Below are 14,834 nucleotides of genomic sequence, written 5' to 3'. Positions count from 1 at the left end.
AGTTTGGTAGTGATGAATTCCTTTAGCTTTTCCTTATCTAATAAGCACTTTGTCTGTCTTTTGATTCTAAACAATAGCTTTGCTGAATAGAGTAGCATTGGTTGTGGATCCTTGCTTTTCTTCACTTTGAATATTTTGTTCTAGTCCCTTATGGCCACAGTTTCCGTTAAGAAATCAGCTGACAGTCTTATGGCAGCTCCGTTGAAGGTAACTAGATGCTCTTCTCTTACTGCTTTTAAGATTCTCTTTATCTTGAAGCTTTGGCATTTTAATTATGATGTGTCTTGGTTTAGGTCTCTTTGGGTTCATCTTGTTTGTGACCCTCTGCACTTCCTGAGTTTGTATGTCTATGCCCTTTGTCAAGATAGGAAAGTTTCTCATCATTATTTCTTCAAATAGGTTTTCAATTCCTTGCTCTCTCCTCTTTCTGACACCCCTACAATCAGTCATTAATTCAGTCATTAAATACCTTTTCTATCCCTTTCTTTTTCTATTTTTCTGGGATTCCCATAATGTGTATAATATTTTTAATGGTATTCCATAAGTCCTTTAGACTTTCTTCACTCTTTGTCATTTTTTTTTCTTTTTTGCTCCTCTGACTGGATAATTATATGACCTATCGTATAGTTCACAGATTCTTTCTGCTGCTTGATTGAGTATGCTGCTGAAGCTCTCTTTTGATTTTTTTTTTGTTATGTCATATTCTTTAGTTGTTGGATTTCTGTCTTTTATGGTTATTTGTTGTTGTTGTTGCACTTCTCATTTTGTTCCTGGATTGTTTTCTTAATTATGTTTTATTGTATGTCTGTGTATTCTTGTAGTTTCCTTTACTACTTTAAGAGGGTTATTCTGAACTCTTTCATATAGTCCATAGATCTCCATTTCTTTAGGGCCAGTTATTAGAGCTTTATTATTTCCTTTGGTGGTGTCAGGTTTACCTGGTTTTTCATGATCCTTTATTCTTTGCATTTGTATATACACATTTGAATAAGCAGTTTCCTCTTCCAGATGCTATAGAATCACTTTGATAGGGTCACCCTTCATTAGTCAGCTCAGGTTAGAATTCTGATTGAGTCAGCAGGTAGTATCCTTGGGCAGGTGGGGCTTACTTTCAGAGTCCTTATTTATGCAAAACCACTGACTGCTGAGGTTGGGATAATACTGCTGATTGAACCCTGCAGTTTGTTGGGCCTGCTGATGAGGCTTCATATTCCAGCACAGCCAATGGGCTCCCTGATCAGGCTGTTGGCTGTGCTCCATGGTCAGGTAGGGCAACTTATATGAACTCTGAAATCACCTCTCATTGGGTGAGGTCATTGGCTGTGTTCTCTGGTAGAATGGTTCCCCTGGTTGGACTCCTTGATTGGGCAGGGCTACCAGCCTGGTTCTGCTATCGCTCCCTGTGAGATGGAGTCTCAGGCTGTGATCACTGATTGTATGGTGCTGCTGGCTGAACACTGTGTTTAGGCAGGGATACAGGCAGGGGTTTTCAATCAGATAGGGACTTAAGCTGTGTTCTGTGATTAGACAGTTAAGCAGGCTGTGTTCTGAAGTTTGGTTGGGCAATGGGCTGGACTCCATGATCAGGTAGGCCACTGGCTGTGCTCTTCTGTTGGTCAAGGTTGCTAGCTGGGCTCTTTGGTTGAGATGGCTCTCAAGTTGTATCCTGCAGTTAGGTAAGTTTTGAGACTTGCTCCATGATTGGGCATGGTTACTGTCAAGGCTCTCTTGTTGGGAGGGACCCCAGACTATGCTCCATGATTAGACTGGATTACTGGCTGGACTTTCTGCCTGAGTGAGGCTGCAGGCTGCATTCAGCAATCATTCAAGGCCATAGGATGGGCTCTACTGTGGGGCAAGGTTATAGGCTGAGCTCTTTGGCTGGGTAGTACTCTAGGCTGGGTTCTGAGGATGCCCAGGGTCGCTGTTAATATTCCATGGTTATATGGGGCCAGAGATTGTACTTCACTTTTGGGAAAGACTGCTGGCTTCATTCCCTGCTCAAACATGTCTCAGCAGCTGCCTAGATTTTCTAGTGGGGCTTCCTGGATGGACTCAGCAGTTGGGAAGAGCTTCAGATTTGCTTCCCTGTCTGTGTAGGTCTGTACCATGGGCTCCACAGCCAGTAAAGCCCATTGGCTGGGGACCAAAATCAGGAAGAACTGCCTATTGAGCTCCCTAGCAAGATGGGGACATTGGCTCAGTTCTGCAGATGAATAGAGTTGCTGGCTGGACTCTCTGCTCAGATGCTGTTGCAAGTGTGATTGTAGGATAGACTATGCTACTGCCAAGGTTCTCAGTTTATGCTTTCTGATCAGGCAAGACTACGGGTTAAATTGAACAACAGATAGGGATTCAAAATAAGTTCTCTGCATGAGTGGGGCCATAAAAATTTTCCACTGCCAGCAGGGCTTGCTGGCTGGTAACCTGAACCATACAGAGATGCCCATTGTACACTTTGTCCATAGAGAGTCACCAAGTAGGCTCTGCAGATGGGCAGAGTTGCTAGCTTGGATCACTGCTTGAACACAGCTGGCAGGAGGAACGTGGTCTGCCAAGATCTGCATACTGGTTGCTGTAAGTTTTACTTGCCTTCTCCATTTCTATCTGAAGGTCAAACTCAGATTTCCAAAAACATGCCCCCTAGGAAATGCTCTACAATGTTGGGGAAGCTGGATGTCCACGTTGGGCTCTCTTTTACCCATTAGAGAAACTGTAGGCCCAGGGGACCCCTCTAACTGTGGTACCGTGCTGGTCTGAGGAAGAGGTGATATGGTCAGAGTGTAGCTACTACTCTTACATTCTCTTTCTTTTGAAACAATTGGTAGGAGTATGGAATATATGTATATGTATATATTGGTTGGGGACCCAAATCAGGAAGCACTGCCCATTGAGTGTATACACAATATATATACACATACACAATATAAATGCATTGTATGAAATATAGTTCTCCTTTTTGTCTCTGCAGTCCAACAGTATGCTTTAGCCTCACCCCTGGGTTCTGAGAGATTCACAATGGTGTCCTGTCTATTGATAGCTGCTAGCTGGTCTTCTTGCGAGAGGGATTAAAGTTGGAAACAACCTATATTGCTGTCTTGATGACATTGCTTTTTTCCTCCCCTTCTTAATGAGAACATTCTGTTAATAAGAATTTCACCATCCCAAGAGTTTTGGTAGGGTATGAGTAGAATGAAAGTTTTAGTGCCCACCCAATGAAATCTCCCAGAATCTATGAATCATTCTACTCGTAGTGGCAAATTGTTGTTTAGTTTACTGCTTCAGTAGTACCTTAAGCATAAATCAAAATTGTAGGAGGGCTAGAATAGGGTAAACTGCAAGCTTGATTGACTATGGGTGCTGTTACTTGGGTCGGATTTTCTCACAAGCAAATATAGGTATTCCTGCAAAACAACATGCAAGACATGCTGCCTTATGCTGAGAAGGAAATTATCTGGTTATTTTGGTTGATGACAGATATTTCAAGGTGAGACCATCAACAAGATTTTTGCTTCCTATAGTCTAAGATGAGAATCCACAGACCATTCTCACAGTCAGCCTGAAGAGATATGACTGAATTGGAGAAAAGAACATTCCTTAATTAAAATGTCAAAATCCCAAGAGCTTGACAAAAGTTGATGAAATCATGAATGGCATATTCTCAAGACTGGCTTTTCTGCTTGCCAAGTAATCATAGACAGGTAATAGTAATATAAGTATATTTTCCCTGAAAGGAGAGCTACTCTAACCAATGCCAAGATGGAAAACACCCCTCGAGTTGTAGTTTCAGTTGAGATGGCAGAATAGGTGAACTCTGCTCACCTCCTCTCACGACCACATCAAAATTACAACTAAACTACAGAATAACCATCATTGAGAATTGCCTGAAATCTAGCTAAACAGAAGTCTTACAACAAAGGACATACAAAAGAAGCCACCATGAAACTTGTAGGAGGCATGGAGATGTGGACAGGCTGATCCCATACCCACATGTGGTGGGTAAAAATAAGAAGGGATATCTCAGCTGCAGGAATCCCCCAGAGAAGTGATGAGTTCCAGCCCCATGCCAGGTTCCTCAGAGCAGGGTTCCTGTGCTAGGAAGAGAAGTCCCATAACTTCTGGCTGTGAAAACCTTTGGAGATTGTGGCTGGGTGAGACAGAGGGTGGCTGAAGTCCCAGGTGATCCTCTTAAAGGGCCAGCACATATAATTAACTTGCCAACAGACTCACTCACACCAAGGTCCATTGCTGAGGCAGCATTTCAAAAGCGGTGCCATGGACATATAGAGAGAAACTAAATTGTCTGTTTTTAGGACAAGAGCTGGAGGGGCAGCTTCTTCTCAGATGAAATTCTGGCAGAAGCTATTATTCTTTTGTTGAGCCTTCCCCACAGCCAGGTTGCAGACACAGGTATGTACCATATCTGAGTCTCCATCAACCTTGGAAAATACTGTTCACCCTGCCCTGGTGATTCCTTGACCCCACCTCACCTAACTTTCAGGCACACACAAGCCACTTACAGTGGATTTCCCATACAAATGGCCTGTCTTGGCTAATGCTGTGGACTTTTCTAAAATCTCTGGAAAGTTCAAAACCCCAAAATGTGCAGCATCTGGCCTCTACATACCCTCAACCTCTTGCTGAAAAGCCCCAAGTCCAGGACTAGTGGCAGCCAGCCTTGGTTCAACAGCTTAGCCTTTCTCAGGTACCTCTAAGCCCAGTACAGGTAGCAACTATCTTCAGATCACTTTGTAGCTCATATCAAATGGCTCTGGGCATTACACAGGCAGTAACTGAACTTGGCCTGCAACAGAGCTTCCTCCTGAGAGGCCATAGAACAAGCATACCTGGTGACCAGTTTCAAACCACACAAAAGCACCATCCAAGTACATCTACAAATTACATACCCAAAGGGCAGCCTTGGAAGGTATCAGAGCCCTGATAAAGTAGATCTTGCTCTCTAGGGTCAGCCTCTGCACAACAGCTTCTCCAATGTAGTGACTGACCAGTACTCACAACAAATCCCCCTGAGAGGCAACTCCTCCTGTTAATGTGAAAATAGCTACCAAGGCTCAACTACAAAGGAGGGGATGCACAACCCATACAAAGGACACACTTAGAGCACCTGGCTCAGGTGATCAAGGAGACTGTGCCACTGAGGCCCACAGGACAGCTTCTACATAGTAAACTCTACTAAGACCAAGAGACATAGCAGCTCTACCTAATACATAGAAACAAACACAGGGAGCCAGCCAAAACAGGAAGACAAAGAAACATGTCCCAAATGAAAAAAACATAACAATGATTCAGAAAAAGAACTCAGCAAAATGGAGACAAGCAATCTACCAGATGTAGAGTTCAAAACACTGGTTATATGGATGCTCGGCGATATCAGAAAACTTCAGCAAAGATAGAAAACATAAAAATGAAGATAGAAAACATTTAAAAAACAGTCAGAAATAAAGAATAAAATAACTGAAATAAAGAATATAGTAGAGGGAATCAACAGTAGATTAGATGAAGCAGAGGATCGAATCAACAGTTTTTTAAATTTTATTTTTGAAATGCATTTTTATTTATTTCAATTATAGTTGACATACAATATTACATTAGTTTTAGGTGTATAACATAGCAATTAGACATACATATGTACCTTAGAAAGTGATCACCCTGATAAGTCTAGTACCCACTTGGTACCATACATAGTTATTGCAATATTATTGACACTATTCTCTACACTGTACTTTATATCCCCACGACTATTTTTATAACTACCAATTTGTACTTAATTCCTTCACCTTTTCACCCATTTCCCCAACCTCACTCCCATCTTGGGACAATCAGTTTGTTCTCTGTATCTGTGATTAACACAGTTCAAAAAAAGCCCATGTCTATTATATCTGATCAGTGGGTCACCTTTGTATGTGTTTTTATTGTTAGTTTGTTTTTCTCTTGATCCTATTTCTTATTTTTCTTAATAATTATTGAATGAATTTTGGAAATTTTACATGAAAAAAGTAGAAGTTGGGGTTGAATGTGGATTTTCCACATTGAATGTGGCTTTTCCTTCTTGAGTTGCTTGGTGAAGTTAATGGCGGGCTTGGGTGTGTCACCTCATGGCAAGAAGATGACACCTCAATCAACACTGGAGATGCTGGGAGATACATGCATCTTACTAACATACTTTTCACTCTTTTACATCAACAGTGCTGCAGCCCTGAATTGGACTCAAATTATATCTTATCTAGAGTTCTGGCTAATAGTCTCCATTTCTTAATTCACTGCATTAAGATTTGCAAAATTCCTTTCTCGTCACATTGCTCTTTGTATACAAAGACTTCAATGACTGGATCCAGGCAACTGAGATCCAACAAGAAAAGACCATTGTATTTTCTCTCTAATTAATTTCCAAGTGTAAGAGAGGGCAAAGAAAAGAACAAAATTGAAAGTTGGCAAATGTTCTACCTTCCAGCTTTTATGTCTCCAATACAATCATGAATGAAAATGCACCTTTGTTTAACGATTGATTATTCTTCCAATAAAGAATTAGAGTATATTCTTTTTTTAAAAAATTAAGTTTATTGGGGTAACATTGGTTAATATAATTATATAATTTTCAAGTGTACATCGTCATTTGACCTCTGTATATTCGATTGTGTGTTTACCACCCAAAGTCCAGTTTCCTTCACCTATCATACATTTGATTCTCTTTACCCACTTCACCCTCCCCCTACTCCCCTATATTTGACCCACTTTACTCCATATACCTCCCCCTTCCTCCTGCACCCCACTAGTAACCACCAGTCTATAGTTCTCTGGTAACCACTAGTCTATAGTCCATGTCCATGAGTCTCTGTTTTTCCTGCTCATTTATTGCTTTTAGGTTTATATCCCACATATAAGTGATATCATGTGATATTCAACTTTTTCTGTCTGGCTTATTTTGCTTTGCATGATTATCTCGAGGTCCACCCATGTTGTCGCAAATGGCTGTATTTCATCTCTTCTGATGACTGAGTAATATTCCATTATATATATGTACCACAGCTTCTTTAGCCAATCATCTATTGTAAGACACTTTGGTTGCTTCCATGTCCTGGTCACTGTGAATAATGCTACTATGAACATCGGTGTGCACATATCTTTTCGGATATGGGTTTTCAAGTCTTTGGGGTAAATACCCAGTAGAGGGATTGATGGATCATATGGTAGATCAATTCTTAGTTTTTTGAGGAACCTCCATACTGTTTTCCATAGTGACTGTACCAATTTGCAGTCCCACCAGCTGTGTAGGAGGGTTCCTGTTTCTCTACATCCTCTTCAGCATTTGTTATTACTTGTCCTGTTGATTATACCTAAACTGATAGGTGTGAGATGGTATCTCATTGTGAATTTAATTTGTATTTCCCTAATAGCTAGCGATGTTGAGCATCTTTTCAAATATTTGTTGGCCATTTGTATGTCCTCTAGGCTGAAGTGTCCATTCAGGTCCACTGCCCATTTTTTGATTGGATCATTTGTTTTTTGTTGTTGTTATAGAGTTATATGAATTCTTTGTATATTTTGGATATTAGGTCCTTATCAGAGGTATTGCTTGCAAATATATTTTCCCATACAGATGGTCGTGTCCTTACCTATTGATGATTTCTTTTGCTGAGCAGAAGCTTTTTAGTTTGATGTAATCCCATTCATTTATTTTAGTTTTACTTCCCTTGGTTTTGAGGTCAAACTTATAAAACCTCTTTAAGGCCAAGGTCCTTGAGTTTTGTAACTATATTTTCTTCTATGCATTTTATTGTTTCAGGTCTTATATTCAGGTTCTTAATCCATTTTGAGTTAATTCTGATGTGTGGTGATAGACAACAGCCTAGTTTCATTCTTTTGCAGGTGGCTTTCCAGTTTTCCCAGTACCATTTATTGAAGAGGCCTTCTTTCTCCACTGTATGTTTTTGGCTTTTTTGTTGAAAATTATTTGCCCATATAAATATGGGTTTACTCCTGAACTCTCAATTCTCTTCCACTGGTCCGTGTGTCTGTTTTGCTGCCAAAACCATGCCATTTTGATTGCTGTCTCTTTGTAGTATAATTTGAAGTCAGGCAGAGTGATACCTCCAGCCTCGTTCTTTATTCTCAGAATGACTTTGGCAATTTGGGATCTTTTGTGTTTCCATACAAATCTGATGATTTTTTTGTTCTTTTTCTTTAAAAAAATGCCACTGAGATTTTGATGGGATTGCATTAAATCTGTATAATACTTTTGGTAATATGATCATTTTAACTATGTTGTTTCTTCCGATCCAAGAACATGGAATATCTTTCAATCTTTTTGTATCTTCTTCAATTTCTTTTAATGGGGTCTTATAATTTTCATTATATAAGTCCTTCACTTGTTTCATTAAATTTATTTCTAGATATTTTTCAAATCAACAATTTAGAAGACAAGGTAACAGAAAACACCAAATCAAAAACAACAACAAGAAAAAAGAATCCAAAATAATCTGAATAGTTTAAGAAGCCTCTGTGACAATAGGAATTGTGCCAACATTCGCATTGTAGGGATATCAGAAGAAGAGAAAGAGCGAGGAATTGAAAACCTATTTGAAAAACTAATGATGAAAGTATTCCATAACTTGGTGAAGAAAATACACATACAAGCCCAAGAAGCACAGAGAGTCCCAAACAAGATGAACTGAAAGAGGCCCACACCAAGACATATCATAATTAAAACACCAAAGATTAAAGACAAAGAGAGATTCTTAAAAGCAGTAAGAGAAAAACATCTAGTTACCAACACGGGAGCTGCCATAAGACTATCAGCTTATTTCTCAAAAAAAAAAGTTGTAGACCAGAAGGAATTGATATGAAATATTTAAACTTATGAAAAGCAAGGACCTACAACCAGGAATACTCTACCCAGAAAAATATTATTTAGAATCAAAGGAAAGATAAAGAGCTTTCCAACAAGAAAAACTAAATGGAGTTTATTATCACCAAACCATTATTACAAACGATGTTAAAGGGACAAGAAGAAGAACAGGGAGAAGAAGGGGGAGCTGGAGGAGGAAGAGGAGGAGTAAGAGGAGGAGGAGGAAAAGGAGGGAAAAAAAACAGTGAAATGTGAATAAAATAACAATATCTACAAATCTAGCAACAATTACTTTAAATGTAAATATTAAACACTGCAGTTAAAAGACATAGGGTGACTAAATGGATAAGAAAACAGGATCCTTACATATGCTTCCTACAAGAGATTCACTTTAGATCAAAAGACACACACAAACTTAATGTAAAGGGATGGGAAAAGATATTTTGTGTAAATGGAAACAGAGAAGAAAAAGCTTGGGTGGCAATACTTATACCAGACGAAATAGACTTTAAAACAAAGGCTGTAACAAGAGATGAAGGTGGACCCAGAAATCCCACTTCTGGGTATTTATTCATAGAAGTCCAAAACACTACTTCAAAGGGACATGTAAATCCATATGTTCATTGTAGCATTATTTACAATAGCCAAGATATGGAGGCCACCTGGGTGTCAATGAATGAAGAATGGATAAAGGATAGGTGGTATATATGCATATGATAGAATATTATTCATCCATAAAAAAGAAATATTGTCACCTGTAATAACATGGATGGATCAAGAGGGTATCGTGCTGAGTGGAGTGTCAGACAGAGAAAGACAAATGCCATATGATTTCACTTATATGTAGAATCTAAAGGATAAAATGAACAACAGCAAAAAAAAAAAACCCAGAAACAAACTCATAGATACAGAGAACATTGTGATGGTTGCCAGATGGAGGGTGTTTGGGTGACAAAGGGGAAGGTATTAAAAAGAACAAATAAGAACAAATTGGTAGTTACAAAATATTCATGGGTATGTAAAATGTAATGTAAGAAATATAGTCAATAGTATTGTAATAACTATGTTATCGGATTGTTACTAGACTTATTGGGGTGATCATTTTTTAAGTTATATAAATGTCTAATCACTATGTCATATACCTACAACTAATATAATATTATATGCCAACTGTATTTGAAAAATAAAAAAATTTAAAAAATGAGTTTTGGGGTAATATAGAAATATATATGATAACAGCACCACTAAAACTAGAGGTTATGCCAGGTTGCAGGTTATATAGGTGACTTATTTATTTGGATTTTTGAGACAGAACTTTATTCTGATTCTAAATGAAAAGGAATGAGAATGACAGTAATAGACAAGATTTCACCACTAAATATTCTGATGTGATTGTAGTAGTCTTATATTTGAAACTCAATAATAACACAACTGCATTCCAAAACAGCTATTGTTGAAGATCCATAAAATTAATGTATTTTGTAACTGCCACATTTACTCTGAAGCCCATTCATCTCCGTTAGCATCCCAAAGATAAATCACATGTTCTACTTAGCTATATAATAAAGTCTCACGCATGCTGCACCACTGACATCACAGGAAAGTTGCCTATAAAACTAGACATCTGACACTGGGCTCCAACTTTAATTTCTCACAAGTTATTATCCTCATCCATAAGAGCAGTTGTCTGAGCAACCTCTCTAGATCATGCTCATACTGTGCTGCCAAAACTGGGTCCATGATATCTTCTGGTGGGGCAAAAGCAGGTATGGCAACAAACTCCAAGTTATGGTCTCCAATCAGTTTTCTAGCAAGCCAAAAGAAGGGCTTTTCATAGTTGTAGTTTCTTTTAGCAGAAATGTCATAGTACTGAAGATTCTTCTTTCCATGGAAGACAATTGATTTCGCCTTAACTTCTCTCCCCTTAATATCCACTGTGTTGCCACACAACATGATGGGGATGTTTTCACATACTCTTAACCAGATCTCTATGCCAATTAGGCACATTCTTGTAAGTAACTCTCAAAGTTACTCAAATACACACTGGACTTGAACTTAATATCCATCTCTCAGTCTATTAAATTTATCTTGACCAGTTGTGTCCCATACATTGAATGTGATAAGTCCTCTGTTGGTATGGAACATAAGGGGATAGACCTCGACACCCAAGGTAGATACATGCTTCTCACATTCACCAGTCAGACGATGTTTTGCAAATGTAGTTTTTCTAGTCCCACCATCACTAACATACAAGTTTAAACTGAACTTGGGGTTCTCCTTGGGCAACCATTGTGATGTTACTTCCAGAAGTGTCTCTGGGCCCATCTGACTGAGAGCTGGAAAGATGGTGGAAGCACAATTCAAATGCAGGGACAGGGATGACTTTACATAAGGCTGGTAAGGGTATATCATTACCTTGGATTCCAGTTCGGTGCAGTTTTTCAAAACTAGAAATAACATTGCAGACTAAAATTTCCATTTGGCAGTGAAGTCACTTGTTTTCCTGCTGATTCACACAGAACATGCCAAAGAAAGTTCCAGTAAAAATGTTCATGACATTTTTGATATATAAAGAAGACAGAAAGATTGACTTTTGTGTTTTTTTTTCTGAAAGGTTTCTCTAAATTCTTCTTGAATTCAGAATCTGCACTCTTTCAACCTCTGAAGGTCAGGATAGACCAGCTATGACTTTTCCAGGATATGAGTAATAGTAAGACCAGGGGACTCATTTCTGGAGGCCTGGAGGAACATTTTATCCAAAACCTGTAGGTGGGGTTTTCCCCCAACAAAAGACATAAGGGAGTTACAGAGGAGTGTGCAGACTTGAAATAGGAATAGCCAACCTAACCTAAACTTGACCTGGAGAGTCTGCCAAGTCTCTCAACCCTCACCCTGGTTTTTCCCACCCAGAGTGAATGATCCTTTACATTTATTCTCATTCTTTTCTTTTACTCTCAGCTAATTGTCCAACTATTTCTCTCTACAAACTCCAAATCTTAATATCCATGCAAAAACCTGAGAAGTATTGAATAAGCATCATTTAGAATTCTCTCTTCCTGGAAGACATGGAAGAAGACTGCTGTCAAATGCTGTTTGTAAGACTCACACCCTAGCTACAGCTACAGGGAGCTCATAAGAATTGTTGTTGGGGGAGGGATGCAGTCAGAATTCTTTAGAAATGTGTGTTCTGTTTAGAGAGAAATTTATAGTTTTAATGTTAAAATGAAGCTAAGTGGCTTTATTTTCTTTATTCATTCATTCAACAAGAATGTATCATGCCCCTACTATATGCCAAGCATGATGTTGGGAGATGTGATAGAAGACAAAGAATTGTATGGTTTACTGAAGAAGATAATAAGTAAGATAATAAGGTGATAAGTAATAAAATAAATAATTACAATACAGTAGTGCTGAAAAGGCTATAAGAGTTACGTATTCGGTCAGTATGCTATGGGTAGTTAGGGAATATTATCAGGAGTTCAGGGCCCAATTCCTGTATTCCTGAATGATGTGCATACATACATGCATTTGCATGCATGTACCCACACATATTCTCTCATAGCATTCTGGACTTCATCATTGCTCTTCTTCCAGTTGTTCAACGTTTCTCTTTCCCACTAAACTGTGATGCTCAATATTTACTGTATTGTTAACAAGCAAAGCCTTGGGCTCAGGGGTCTCCATACATGTATAGAGCAAACTGACAAATTGTGCTCTCTCTTGCAAAGGGTGATGAGACTGAAGACTGAGGCGAGAGCGGTCAGACCATGAGGAGAGAAGCTACTGGGATTTTAGAACTTGGCTAATTGCTGGTGTGTTGTTTAGTTATAGAAAGGCTCAGGTTATTACTAAAAGCCACTTTCTAAAGCTTATTACACAGCAAGGTGATTGTTTAGGCAGAAATATAAAGCAGACCAAACTTTCTTCAGCATTCTCTTCCTTCTTTATGATAGTCCCCAATTTTTCTTCTCCCTTCCAACCTGCTTGCTTCCAAACTTTTGGAAAAAGATCAGAAGATTTTATTATTCTTTATAATTATGTTTTATTGCTTACCTCTCACATGGGCATATGCATTTTAGTAAATGTCAGGATCTTTATTTAAAAAAATCCTAATCTGTAATAGAATATATTTGGAAATTAGGAGGAAGATAAGAAGGAACCTTTCTGATACCCTCAGGCTCATACCTATGCTGCCCATCCTACCCATTACTTCAAGGAATGATCTCTATATTTTAATCAAACCAAAGGGTAAAGCAGAAACCTAAACCATGCACCTTCAACTATAGGTTTGATTCCATTAAGGTGAATTCCAAGAGGTTCTCACAATTTTTTTTCAGTGATTGCAGTAAGGAAAAGTTTATTGATCAAGAAGGCACCAACAGATAAGATGGGCACCCAAGTGGTACCTCAAATCCATCTTATTAAAGTACAGATTTCAGGCTTCTTTTAAGTCAAGGAAAAGGTAAATGGGAGGGGCAAAAGATGATTGACCACTGTAGATATCTGGGCAGCAGCAGGGGTCTGAGGAAGATTTTGCTAGTTGATGTGAGTCTGGGTCACAAAGTTTCTGCAAATCTTGGATAAACAATACATACTATCCTTTTCTCCTCAAGTCACAAGCAGAATTCCTTTAATGATTAGCATGTCTATGTACAAGACTAAGCAGAAGCAATTAGCCTTTAGGACATGGGAATCAAGCAGGCTTAAACAAGATGGAGTCAGAGAGAGTAAGCATTTCACTCTTAAAATTCCTCCCTTTTTATTGTTCATTCCTCAATCTTGAGGGAAATAGGGCAACTGGGTCCAGGTTTAAGTAAGAGGGAGTATTAGCTTTCAAGATGGAGTCAGATTTGTTCTCTTTTGTGCCCCTCTTAATTCAGCTCTTACAATCTCTGAAGCCCACCCATTCTGCAATGGTCTCGAGCCTTGGAGGGGGCATTCTGGGTGTTCAATAAAGAGCAAATTTTGTTAGTATGTCCCCCAGGACCCAAATCATGAGTTAGCCACTGCCTACTTTCTTGTTCAACTAACAAGTAATCTAAAGCAATTCTATTTTCTAAGGATCCACGTACCAAGGACACTAAGGTGGTCTGTTAGAATTTTAAAGCTTGAGCAATAGAATGGGCCAAACAGCTGACTATATGGGTTAATTTCTATAAGATTTATCTTGCATCAAGTGCTTAAGTAATCTCCCTGTGTAGCTTACACAAGATCAGCCACTGGGATTGTTTAAGCAAGAACTATTGTGGCAATTCCCCTGAAATTTATATTACTTAAAACATAGCTCAAAAAACAATGGACAACACTAGAATCTAATATCCACAAAGATATAATATAGTTCTTATTGAAATATAATTTTCTGTCTATAATAACTCTAATTTTTACCAAAAGTGGCCAAATTAAGATAAATTTATCTGCAAAATAGTCTAATTTCAATAAACGTGGCCTCATTGTTTGCATAAGTCCAGCAAGAAGAGTAATTAATTATAAGGGCACCTCTAAATTTGCTTTGCTGGAATTTTCCTAAGAAATATTCAAATTGAAATTTAAATAACCTCCCAAGGCTAAGAAGTCAAGCTACATACTTGTTATCAGACTTCACCTTCAATACCTATAGATTTGGGTGAATTCTTCTACTCTGGAGAGCTCCTAAAATTTCTTGAGGTTCTTCTTTTGCCATATCCTAGGAAAGAAACTTTTGTTCCTTACCTGAAAAGCCTGCTGTGAACCATAAGAAAGGTACCAGGCTGTTTGTCTAAGGACTGCCAATATTTCTTTAGCTCTATTGGAATGTAGCTCTATTGAGTGTTAGGCAAACTGAGTAAATTGACCTCTAGTTTAGAATAGTTGATGTAATCAGACAGATGATCTCAAAAGTCCCTAACTCTAAAATGCTGTGAAGTCTATGAATTAAATTCTTATTAAATTCAACCTATAACCTGGTGATAAGGTTAGTACAATTTAAAAA

General features: G+C 38.5%; 2 pseudogenes; one reads left to right on the top strand and one right to left on the bottom strand.

Annotated features, from left to right (window-relative positions):
• The window catches only part of LOC118607839, a 240,330-nt pseudogene that overhangs the window by 189,109 nt on the left and 36,387 nt on the right, over nt 1–14,834 (top strand).
• Nucleotides 10,518–11,156, bottom strand: LOC118607838 (annotated as a pseudogene).

This window comes from Rousettus aegyptiacus, unplaced genomic scaffold, assembly GCF_014176215.1.
Source record: "Rousettus aegyptiacus isolate mRouAeg1 unplaced genomic scaffold, mRouAeg1.p scaffold_m13_p_9, whole genome shotgun sequence".
NCBI lineage: Eukaryota > Metazoa > Chordata > Mammalia > Chiroptera > Pteropodidae > Rousettus > Rousettus aegyptiacus.
This window is presented reverse-complemented; position numbering and strand designations above follow the sequence as displayed.